The sequence below is a fragment of the Typopeltis vanoorti genome, chromosome 14 (assembly GCF_054136105.1).
Source record: "Typopeltis vanoorti isolate ZY-2024b chromosome 14, IOZ_Tvanoo_1.0, whole genome shotgun sequence".
Classification (NCBI taxonomy): Eukaryota; Metazoa; Arthropoda; class Arachnida; order Uropygi; family Thelyphonidae; genus Typopeltis; species Typopeltis vanoorti.
In genome coordinates, this window is record NC_143562.1 from 122,778,383 (window position 1) to 122,791,645 (window position 13,263).

Sequence of the window (13,263 nt, forward strand, 5' to 3'; positions counted from 1 at the left end):
AAATACTCACTGATCTGAGGTAGTGAACAAGTTAATCTGAACAAGCCAAACAGCAAAAACGTTCATCAAATTTTTGGTGTTGGTTTGGTTTTTGTTTCAGCTTACAATGGTTTTGGTTTATTATTTTCAATTTTGGTTGAGTGCTGCATGTTTTAACAGTCTCTACAAGTTGACATTTGTAGTGATTTATTCATTTTGTGTAGCTATAAAATGGATACATCTTCAAGAAAGCATTCAAAAATATGTAGTCTTTCTCAGCACACATCCATGACTCAAAGACAAATTGCCAATGAGTGTGGTGTTGGTTTGAGTACTGTTAATGCGATTTTAAAGAGTTTAGAAAAACAGCTACCTTTTCTCCTCACAGAAAATGAAGATTTGGACAAAAATGGAAAGCTACACTTACTCAAGATTGTTTACTAGTTAGGAAAAGCAAAATGAATCCAAGATTGTCTGCTGAAGAATTAAATAGAGACTGGCTATTGGGATTAATGTTTCTGGCATGACAGTCCGTCGAAGATTATTGGAAATGGGGAGAACTGCCCACAGAACCCCATCAAAAAAAAAAAAAAGAAAAAAAAAACTATTGACAAAGGATATACAAAAAAAAGAAGCTCAAGTAGGCAAAAAATGTACCAAGTTTGGATTGTTCAAAAGTGGAAGAAAGTCATATTCTCAGATGAGAGCCATTTCTATGTCCAAGGAGAGTGAGTACCCTATGTTCGCATACCAGCTGTTGAAGTCCACTTTCAACAACTTCTAAACACCCAGCTAAAAAGATGTTCTGGGATTGTTTTACACATGACAGTCAAGAATCACGTGCATGTTGCCGTTATAATGAAAAGTGACCAATATATAAAACTTTGGAGAAAAGAGTGATCCCAGAGATCCAGAAAGACAAAGAACTCATCTTCCAACAGGTTCATACTCCATGCCACCAGGGCTGCCTGTCACGGACCCAACCGTAGAGGCCCGACGTGTCACATAACTGTGTTTATAATGCATGGTTTTAATTCTCATAATAATACAACAATGATAAAGGATAATGGCATTGAGAATGATACTGGTTTGTTTTAGACAGATGGCTACACTCTTTAGATCGCCATGAGTGTCCGGAAGACACTGATTCTCTCGGAGCGGATTGCTGTAGTTATAGCAGGTGATGACGTCAATAGGCATTTGTGCAAGGTCGTTGAAGTCAGCTGGGCTAGCGCTAGCTAGTAATTGCATTCACAGTAATGTTCCCTGCCAGAACGCTTAGGTCTTGTTAGTATTTTTATAGACGAAGGTTTTGTGATTGTTTGTAAAGTGTACAACTGTATAGGGTAGGCCGTACACTAAAAAATAAAAGTAAGTATTCTTATTAATTTGATTTTTTAATTATTAAAATTATATTTTTAATAATAAAAATTTGACCAACAGAAATGTATCACCATAAATCTGGAAATCAAAAATGAAAGGAGAAAAGGGATCTTGAGAAGGCAAAAGAAGATTTAAAAAAACAAGCATTTACCACTGAAATATTTGAAGATGGAAGAACACTAAGATATTGAAATTTCATGTAAACAATGTGCTAATAGTTTAATTGCTGACAAAAGTAATAAAGAATCTTCTTCACCTGGACCTGCAGCAGCTAACTCTGAAGTGAACACTGAAATAGATGCTAGGGACATTTAAACCTTGAAGATAAAGAATAATTTAAATAATAAACAATAAAAATTTAAAAATTATCTTTTTATTTAATGTTTGTATTTTGTATGGTATGTAATGTATTGAATTTTGAATTTATTGTACACTAAAACATTAAATAAATGTTTAATGTTTTATATGACTTTTTTCTATTATACAAAAGTGATGCACTTTCTTAAATGGGACCCGGACCACAGATTTGTCACGGGCCCGAAAATTTCTCTCGGCGGCCTTGCATGCTGCACTTCAAAAAAATTTGAAAATGTTCCTCAAAAATCAACTACACGTACGCTTAAGGGGTACTCATCCAAATGCATCAGTGGCCAGGTAAGTCTCCTAACATTAATGAAATACAAAATTTGTGAGCCATAGTGAAAAAGAGACTTGGAAAATTAAATTGGAAAATACAAAGGTTAACATTCCATTACAAAAATATGGTTTCAAGATGCAGAAATAATAAAATGTGTTCTATGTTGGTAGAGTCCATGCCTAAGCGAATTAATTAACTTATCAGGAACAGAGGAGACATATAAATTATTAGGAAAAGTTGGATTCAATTATTATACTTATTTTCTTGCAAATTTCAATTTTTTCTTTAAAATGTGAGTGTTCAGATTAATTTGTTTGCTACTGTAATTCTTACCTGATTGTGGCCATACAGTTTACTATTGTTTCTTTCAGATATTCCTTGACCATCCCATGCACTGCCAACATCCCTGCCTTGCAGATTCATATACCATGGCACAGATTCAAGTTGAATCATAATCTTCTCATAATCACATGTCTCGTAGTTCAACCATAATACCCCTTCTTAACTGAAAATTCCACATGGTTGGCAACTTCCCAAGTTAGGATAGCATGGATGTTCTTTTACTTGCCACAGATACTTGGTTATGGATAGACCACTAAGGCCAGATGAAGCACTCTCAAACCGAGTACCCTCAAAGCATATGCTTTTTAATTAATATCTTAGTGAGTATTGTGACCTTTCCTTCCTTTCCTCCTGTGTTCCTGCAGTTAAATTTCTCAAAATAATTACTCTACCTACACTAACGGCATCAATTTGCCATGTGATGTCATCAACATCGTCCCTTGTTCCCCCCCCCCCCCTCCAGAAGCTACAGCAGCAACTAAGTGCATGTTTTTTTTTTTTTTTTAATTATTGAGGCCTCCATGGAGTCAAGAGACTCATCATGGGAGGGCCATCCTAGGAAACACAAAGTCTATATAATACCACTGCTTGAACTCATTGCCCGCTCTTGCTCTCACCACTCCATCAGGCAATGCATTCCATGGTTCAACCACCCTCCATGCAAAGAAATCACTTCTCACCCTCTTGCTCACAGCTTCCTTTTGCAATTTCCAGGGATGGCGCCATTGTCATCGCTCCTTCCTGTTGTTCCACTAAGCGAAAGAACTCCCCAGTGTCAACCTGTAAATACCTCTCAGTTTAAAAGTATCAATCATATCACCTCTCTTTCTATCTACCAAACTCTACAGCCCACATTCCCTCAGCCGATCCTCATAACTAACATTGTACAGTCCTGTAATAACCATCTTTGTTATCCACCTCTGTACCCTTTCCACAGTTAATTTATCCCCTTCAATCCTGGGGACCAAATTTGAGAACAATAGTCTAAGTGTGGTCAGATCACTGTCTTATAGAATGGAACAATAACTCTTTTATCTCTGCAGGTCAGGATCCTTCTCAGTATTACAGCAATCCTCTAGACTACCTTCACCACCTCTGCAATATGTTCCTTGAATTTCAGTTATCTATCAATCATCACCACCCAGATCTCTTGTCTTCCCTACTTCCTTCAGTAGAGCCTCTAATCGATGTATCCGAAACTTCAACTTTACATTTTGCTGCATATTAAACCGACCCCATTCGTTCGCCCATCAGTCTACTTTATTCAAATCCTCTTGCAGGGCTACTGCATCTGCACTATTACTAATAACCCTTCCCAGCTTCACATCATCTGCAAACAACTGAATATCCCCCCCTGCAATCCACTGACATGTCAATGGTTAAACAATACGGCCCCAGTACTGAACCCTGTAGGACCGCACTTGTAACCTTCTGCCTCCTTGATACTGCTCCACCATACACAACTCTCTGATATCTATCAGATAGCCAATCCTGAATCCAGTTGACTAACCTGACATGTGCAGCAACTTAAATATCAGCTTATCACGTGGCACCCAGTCAAATGCTTTTGCAAAATCAAAAAAAAAAAAAAAAAAAAAGGCAGTATATGCATTTACCCTCATCAACAGCTCTTGTTAGTTGATTATAAAAGGCAATCATATAACTAAAGCAAGAGAGCCCCTTAACAAGTCCATGTTGACTCTCACAGATAACATTACCTTCATCTGCCCAACACTGTATATGGTCCCTCACTAATTTCTCCAAGTTCTTAACAACTACTGATGAAACACAAACTGGCCTATAATTAGACACTTCCAGTCTGCTACTACCCTTAAGCAATGCCACTATCTTACCTTCCTTCCATTCCTTGGGTACCTTTCCTGTAGCCAGATTTTCATTGAAAAGCCAGGTCAATGGAGCTGTCAGTTCTTTAGCACATTCTCTCAAAATGAGGACTTGATGAGTGCTAATATGTTGATAATTGAAAGTGTTAGCAGCAAGAATGCTGCAAGGTGAATGAGTGCTCATCTGATAGAAAAGGACAGTTAAAAAATGTTAAAAAAGTTTTGAAAAAGATAATGAGTGATCTGAGAAACTTAACAATCGATGGGAAGAAAGACAAAATTGATGCGAATGTGGTGGAAGTAAAAAAAAAAGTGCCGTTAAAGATGAAGTGACGTGTGGCATTGACTGTGAACAAGTGTGTATTGCTGGCAACAAAATTTAGAGAATAAATGAGAGTGAAAGTGTAACACAGGGTTTGAAAGCTCGAAAGAATGAATGACAGAGAAAATGTGACGCAAAGTTCAAAAGTATGAATGTCAAGGAAAATGTGACACAAGGTTTGAAAGTTCGAAAAATGAATGACAGCAAAAATGTGATACAAGATTCTAAAGTTGAGTTGGATAAGATGAGGCAAGAGATGAAATGGATGCAGAATGAAGTTAAGAGAATTTGAAATATGTATGGAAGAGTGAAAATGATGAAAACAAATAATGTTGGTATAAAGGTGGTAACGAAAGATCCACGAGTGGCATTGTATGGTGATTCAATTATTAAAGGTGTGCACAAGAGGATGCACAAAGTATGTTTTACTGGAGGTAGAATGAGTAGAATTGAGGCATTAGATATGAGAAGTAAGCTAGCAAAAGAGTTGGTAGTTGCAACAGGTACAAATGACTTGACTGAAAAAAGATTAATAACCTCCTATTATCCAATCTGACAGAACCTGTCAGATTGGATAACAGGAGGTTGTTGAGACAGATAAAAGAGAATATTGTGATAGGAATGAATCTAGTAAGCATGTTTCCCAGGTATGACAGTGGTAAGATGAGGTGGAGAACAGAGATTATGAATTTATGTTAGCAGAAATGTATGAGGGGAAAGGAGTGTAATTTGTTAGTGTGTGGAATAAATTTGAAGGACGAAGTGAACTGTATAGGAGCGACAGACTACATTTGAGTGCTTTTGGTGTGAGTCACTTGGAGAGACTGCTGTGGGAAGGTAGAGAAGTGAGTTCAGAGAATGAATCTGATCAAGTGGGAAGCGATGTGGAAGAAAAGGAGCTTAAGACAGGAGAGATTGAAAATGTGGTTATGAATGAAGAAGTGAACAGCATGAGTATAGAGAATGAGAGAACAGGTGTACAAGACAGACGAGGAAATGGAGAAGCTCAAGGTGGACAGAGGAACACAGCATGAGAAAGGTAGATGCTCCAAGAGGATGTGAAGGAAATGATCTGGGATCAAGGGAAAACAGTTGGATTTGAAGAAGGTTCTAAGATGAATAAGAAGAAAAAGAAATGGCTTGAGTTAAGCACAGAGAAGTCACATCAAATTAGTGGTATCAGTGGAACTAGCTATAGATCCAGGAATAAGCTGCTGTGTTTGTATACAAATGCTAGAAGTGTAAGAAACACAGCAAATGAAATGGTTGCATTAATTGAGTCTTTAAAGATACCAAGAAATTATATACTTGATTTAATCCTTTATCAAAGTGTAAGGAATACGTTCGCACCCAAAATATAATCAGGAATAGGGTAACTCGTATATAGAAGGTAATCACTACCCATTATGGGTAGTGACCCTTCCCATAATGTATAGCATTATACATACCCGTAAGGATATGTGCTTTGCATTATGGGATACTAAGGCAAGGGATGTGAAGTCATTAGCTTCGATATACGAGTTGCCCTAGTCCTGATTATATTTCAGGTGCAAACTTTGTTTGCTTACACTTGGATAAAGGATTAAATCAAGTATATAATTTCTTAGTTTAACCCTTTATCCAAGTGTAAGCAAAAACACTTTTTGTTGGAAAAACTTCCAACGATTAATTGAGTCTGTTCACCCAAAATTGTTTAAATAAGTGAGACATCATTGGATGAGGACGATATCTTGACAGGAATAGAGATGGAAGGGTATGATGTGTTTAATGAAGATAGAAAGGGTAAAATGAGAGGGAGAGTGCTGTTGACGATAGAGAAAGAGTTATGTCTGTAAAATTAGGGATACAAAAGAGATATAGTGCAGTGGTATTGAGACAGTATGGTGTGAGAGAGAAGTGAATAGGATGAAACATTTAGTTAGATGTTGTTATAGACCTGGTAATATGGATGGTAGTGACTAAAATGTATACTCAAATTAGCCATGCAAAAAAAAAAGGGTGATCATTATGGGAGATTTTAATTATGAGAATATACATTGGGATAACGAAATAGCAACTGGAAGTAGATAAAATAAGTTTGAGTTTTTGAGGGTCTTGGGTTTGATCATCTCATCAGAGGATAATTATAAATGAGGTGTCAAATCACCTTCCAGTTGGTGAGAGAGTGACCATGAAGAGATTACCTTGGTGGTTGCAAGTAGTGTGAGGGCCTCTGTGAGAAAAGGGTATATGTGGAACTACAAGACTGATGATTATGAGGAGCTCAGAAGACAGATTGCAAGTGTAGCATGGAATGAGGAGTTAGCTAGAAAGTGGATATATGCACCTTGGGAGATATTCAAGAACTATTTAGTAGACACAATGTCTAAATATATTTCAAGAGTCAAAAGGTTAAATAAGATAGGTGTGAAATGGATGAATGAAGAGATTCAGCATGTGATAGAGAGAAAAAAGGCATTATGGAGCCAGCATAAGAGAAGTGGGTGGTAATAACCAATTCCATGAGGATTACAAAGACCAGGCAAGGAGGGTGACTTGGTTGGTAAGGGTAGCAAAAGTGAGGTATGAGTAGCAGTTAGCTAATGAAGCCAAAAATAATGCAAGGGAGTTCTTTCAATATGCAGCAGCAAAAAATAAATAAATAAATAAAATAAAAAAGAATGATTATGGAAGAATTACATCGATAGGAGAAAACCGTATAAGGTCAGCTGCTGCAGAAGATATAGTGGAGATACTTAATGAGCAGTTCATGAAGGTCTTTCAATTTTTTGAGTTCATGAAGAGATTGAGAGCAGCTGATGATGTGGAGGAGAGACTGACTGTTTGAGCAAGAGGTGTATGGGAAGTTGAGCAAACTTGATATTAATTATGTACATTAACTACGCAAACAAGATGGGAAAAAACCGCCAAAACAACCCAAGTCCCAAAACGAACTTCCCTACACAAAAAATTATCAAACTACCATAAACCCAAAACACATACAAAGCCTATAAATATATCTTCAAACATACTGACTACAAACTGGTATTCACCACAAACCAAAAACTGGCAAACCTCCTAAAATCCACCAAACCTCACACACAGAAAGAAATATTTGAACAGTACAATGTAGTCTATAAATTTCCCTGCCAAAAAGACTGTGACATCACCTACACAGGTTCCACCATCAGGTCTTTATGGGCAAGACTACAAGAACACTTCCGTGACTGTAACATCCCTATTCCAGAACATTTAAACACTAAAAAACGTAACATCAAAAAGAAATATCGAATACAAAGCACAGGAAAAACAGAAATAGCTGTTCACGTCCTTGAACAAAAACATATCCCGCAGATCGACAAGGCCATCACAGTAGACAGACAAGACAATGAAACAATGCTCAGAATATCGAAAACAATAGCTATAAAGTGTGACGTGAACTCTATCAACGTACATAGGCCCTACATAATCTCTGAAGTTTGGAAGCTTCACAACATAAAATTGAGGTGACAACACAAACACTTCAAAAACAGAAGCACCTACCCGACCTGATGTAGAATCCACTTTCCCAATGTGTTCAGATGACGACCAAGAATAGTCGAAACGGACCGCACCCCGTCAACCCCCCCCCCTCCCTATTTTAAAAAATCAACCCTTTCACCTCTTCCCCACCCTATATATTATAATGTATATCTTTATATATATTACGGAAAAAAAAATGGGTTTTTCTAACTTAATTCTCCCAAATTGCCTACCCCCCCCCCCCACACACACTCAGTAGTTTTTCGACATCACAGAAAGAGGAAAAGCTGCAACACCAGGAAAAAAGGTATGTGTAAATTTCTTTTCCTTATGCTACATATACTTTATGGTATATTTTCATCTACAATGCCCTAAGAATCCATGAGTAAATAGCCAATGACATTTAAACAGGGCCTGCTTCAGTTTAAATGACATTTAAACTGAAGCAGGCAAAATAGCCGTAATTATAATAATTGATATTAATTAGGTTGTGGGACTTGATAATATATCACCACATATTCTAGAGGAATGTGCCAGGGAGATGACATCTGCCTTGACATATATCTTAATATGAGTCTTGCACTGGGTAGAGTTTCAGGAGTGGAAGGAGGTTAAGATTGTGCCGCTTCATAAGGGAGATGATAGAACTCATGCATTAAATTATTAGCCTATCTGTGTATCAGGTGTTGTTAAGTTGTTGGAGAAGCTGGTGAGAACTGGGATACAGAATTGGATTGACAACAATGGTATTATCTTTGATGGACAGTATGGATTTGCTAAAGGGAGGTTATGTTTTAGTAATCTACTTATTACAATAAGGTGACTGCTTCTTTGGACAGAGGAGAGGGGTACACAGTAGGATACTTAGATTTTGCAAAGGCTTTTGATAGGTTACTACATGATAGGTTGATAGTCAAAGAGCGGATAGGGTTGGAGATTAGATTAATACATTGGATCAGAGACTGGCTATCTGATAGGTATCAGCAAGTTGTGTACAGGAGAGAATATCCAGGAAGAGGAGAGTAACTAGTGGTGTGCCTCATGAGTCTGTTTTAGGGCCATTGTTGTTCAATCTGCATGTTAACAATATTGACAAAGATTTGGATGGGGATATTCAGTTGTTTGCAGATGATGCAAAGCTGGGATGAAGTATGAAGAGTAGAGAAGATGTTGTGGCCTTACAAGAAGACTTAAATAAATTAAGTGAATGGCAATGTTAGTTCAATGTTGCAAAATGTAAGGTTTTAAAGTTTGGGAAACAAAGATGGGATGTCGAATTTATGCTTGGTGTGGAATATATTGTTGGAGGTGGAGGAAATAAGAGATCTTGGGGAGATAGTGGATAAGGATCTGAAATTTAGGGGATACATTGCCAAATCTGTGAAGACAACACAAAGGCTTCTGGTAATGATGCAGAGGACACTGACTTGTAGAAGTATTCTTGTTCCATTGTATAAGGCTTTGATTAGGCCATACATGGAATATTGTGCCCAGATTTGGTAACCTGGTTTTCAGAAGGACAAATAGATGTTGGAAAGGGTCCAGAGGCAAATGACTAAAGTAGTTTGGAATGTTGAATATGAGGAAAGACTGGGAAGATAGATGCAATTTACAGAGTCCAGTGGATAGCAGGAAGAGGGGTGATATGATAGATATCTACAAGTTAGTAAGGGGTTGTTATAGGATCAATGTTGGAGGGGTTTTACAGAAAACTGTGGAAGATCAGGGGAGAACCAGAATCATCCCTGGAAGCTGTATAAGAAGGTGTGAGTAGGGGAGTGAGAATCAGGTTTTTTGCCTGCAAAGGTGTGAATGACTGGAATTCCTTGCCTAAGAGTGTGGTGTCTGCAGAGAATTTGAGTGTGTTTAAGGTGCAGTATGATGAGCTGCGTGTATGACAAAAGGACTTACTAGATGAGTCTAACTCAATGGGGTCTTGAGATAAAAATAATAATCAGCTTTGACAACGTTTCTATGTTTACCAACATTCTGTTATCTGACACTTAGATTATATGATGATTTCACTTCTTATGAAGATTTTTGAATTTGTTATACAATCAGGATATTTCAGCTGGAAAAAAACAAGATCCATGAACAAGTTGAAGGCACTGCCATGAGTAGATTTTGGTTTCCACCTTTGGCAAACTATTTTTTGAGTCATCTGGAAGATATCTTATTTTCATCCATCATCCATTCATCCCCAACCCTCTCTGTAGTTTGGTTAGGTCAATAACGTTTTTGCTGTTTGGAATCATTCTGAAAATGAACTTATCACTTTCCTACACATTCAATTCACCATGGGTGAACAAGATTCTGGTAGTACATCATTCTTGAACATCCTTCTTACTTGTATAGCCTCCTGTACTTTGTCAACCAGTGTTTATCGAAAATCTACCTTTGCTGGTAGGTACATTCATCAAAAGTGTGCTCATTACACCTCTCAAAAAAATTGGTGTTATCAAGTATTTAATTAATTAATAGAGCACATAATGTGTGCTCCTCTTTCTCTCGAGCTTACAAGAACAACTTCTATCAAAGCTTTAATGAAATTGGATGGTTACAACCTCAAACAAATCCAGCAGATTAATGACTCCAATGTTTCAGTCTGTGGAAAAAAAGAAATAAGCTGTGAAGTCCTTCTACTTTGCCCTAACCTGAATCAGAACGATTATCTCTCTCTCTCCCAAAAGTTTGAGAGATTCTTATTTTATCATCATCATCATGCGTATCAAGGATTTAAGCTTAGCATGGCCTGTTCCGGCCTTAGAAGTCATCACGTTTAAGAGGACGTCCTGGTTTTCTTTTTCCTAATGGCTTGTTTTGGTAATCTTTCTGTTTTCATTCTTTGAACGTGTTCCATCCATTTATGTTTATATTTTTTCTATTTTTTTCTCTTTGATTCTTGGTTTAATTCTTTCATAATTTCTTCATTTCTTTTGTGATCAAATAGGGTATACTTTGCAGTTTTTCTCATAAACTTCATTTCTGCAGTTAATCTTTGTCTTTTGGTTTGATTGTCCCGATTTCGCTTCCATACATTAAGACTGGTAGGGCTAATGTATTGTATACTTTTAGTCTGGTCTGTTTTTGAACTAGGTTTGGTTTAAATATAGAGTTAATTACACCTGTTATTAATAAATATTTTGCAATTTTTACGTTTATATCTTTTTCATATGTGATCATACATCCTAGGTAGTTAAATGAATTCACCTGTTCTAAGATCTTGTTATCTATTACTATTTTAGTTCTTGCTGGATCCTTTAAAGGCCATAGTTTTTGATTTTTCTGTTGATATTATCATACCATAATCTTTGGATATCTTATTTAAATCTAAAATAGCTTTCTGTAAGTTATCTTCAGAATTTGTAATTATTATTTGGTTGTCGGCAAAGAGGAAAGTGTTTAAGTTTACTGTAGGAGAAAGTTTAATTCCTTGATGTAAATTTTAGTTCCATTTTATTATTATTTCATTTAAGTAGATATTAAAAAGAGTTGCTGATAGGGGATATCCCTGTCGGACCCCTTGGTTTATCTCTCTCATATGTGATAGCTCGAGATTTAATCTTATATGTATTTGATTATTTTCATATATACTTGTGATAGCTTTTAGGATATTATTTGGTATTTGTCTTTCTTTTAATATGTTAAATAATATGTTTCTTTTAACTTTGTCAAATGCTTTTTCAAAGTCAATAAATGCAATATGTGTTTCTAAATTGTATTCTCTCCTTTTCTCTATTATTAATTTTAGGCAAAAGGCCGGGTCTATACATGATCGTCTTTTTCTAAATCCATTCTGTACTTCTAAAATAAAGTTTTCAAAATAGTTCATTAGTTTGCTATTTAAGATTCTGCTATATATTTTGTAACAGGAATTTAGTATACTGATACCTCTATAGTTTTAAGGGTCATCTCTATTACCTTTTTTAAAGATAGGAATCACTTTCATTTTACTCTCTCATTACATAATCACTCTCATTTTATGTGAATATCAAAAATAGTTTTAATACTATTTATTAATATCGAGCTAGTGTAAAGGAAAGGAAAAGTAATGAAGAAGTTCAAAATATAATTCATGAAGAGAGGTCATTAATGAAACACATCAATAAGAGAAGAAAAAGCGTAATAGGACACCATTTGAGGCATGGAGGACTGATTACAGAAATAATGGAGGGAACTGTAGAAGGAAAGAGGCCATGAGGCAGACCAAGAATTTCATATATAAATAACACAATGATGGTAACTGGTGCTAGCAGTTCTGAGGAGATCACAGAACAGGATGTTGTGATGTGCTGCTATAACTGCCAATCTTCGGATTGAAGCACGAAGAAGAAGAAGTGACAATCATTTTAATTGGTAAACTGATTGTTGTATGTACCTTGTATTCCTGTTCTTTCATTTGCTTTTCTACACACTGATGATGTACTGTTATTATTTTTGAAAGATATATCTGAACTTTCATTAAAGTTAATTACTGTGGTTATCATATAATTTTGTTGATTATTCGACTCAATTTTACATCTTGTGGTCATTCTTACACTTATTCACCTCATATGTGCCTGCAAACACAGACCCCTTCCTCCTCCTCTGACTTTACATTTCTACACACTCAACGAACAATGATTGCCTCTTCTAATGATCAAATTTGGTCCATGCATCTACAAAATTATTACCACCCAGAGACCTTGAGAAACTCAGGGACTCACTGAGGAATAAGTCCCACACTTGCTGTAATATGTTTTCTTGCCTTTGCAGATGGTGAGTGGAGGTGGTGTGAATGAATTCACACAACTGCACACCACCAAACGCAAGCCATTCCAATCAAGCATTACTCTATGAGAGAAAAATATAGCTCTCATTTCTCTATTGACTGCATTCATTCTCAACTTCCACTGATTAACTAACTTCTTGTCATCTCTTTCTATTCTCTATAAAATGAAACATTCCATTTAGTGATCCTATATGACCCTTCCAGAAGTTTTATGGTCTCTATCATATCACCCTTCTTTCTCCAGTTCGTGACTGAAATCTATAAATTCTCAATCTGTTCTCATTATCTACATTTCACAGTCCTCATATCAACTTTAGCATGCTCCTTTGCACCATCTCCACTTTACTTGCATCACATTTGAAGCCAGGAGATCTGATATATGCGCACAAATTGACTTCCTTACATGTTAATGTGTTTCAACATTGCAATTATCTCCTGAGTTGCAATTGCAATGTTTGCTATATGGCCCATGAACTTCATCTTA

General features: G+C 36.4%; 1 protein-coding gene across 2 annotated transcripts in view; it reads right to left on the bottom strand.

Moving 5' to 3' along the window:
* LOC150099876 (M-phase inducer phosphatase-like) overlaps positions 1–13,263 on the bottom strand; it is a 399,908-nt gene that overhangs the window by 18,621 nt on the left and 368,024 nt on the right. The gene's annotated exons all lie outside the window — the stretch shown is intronic.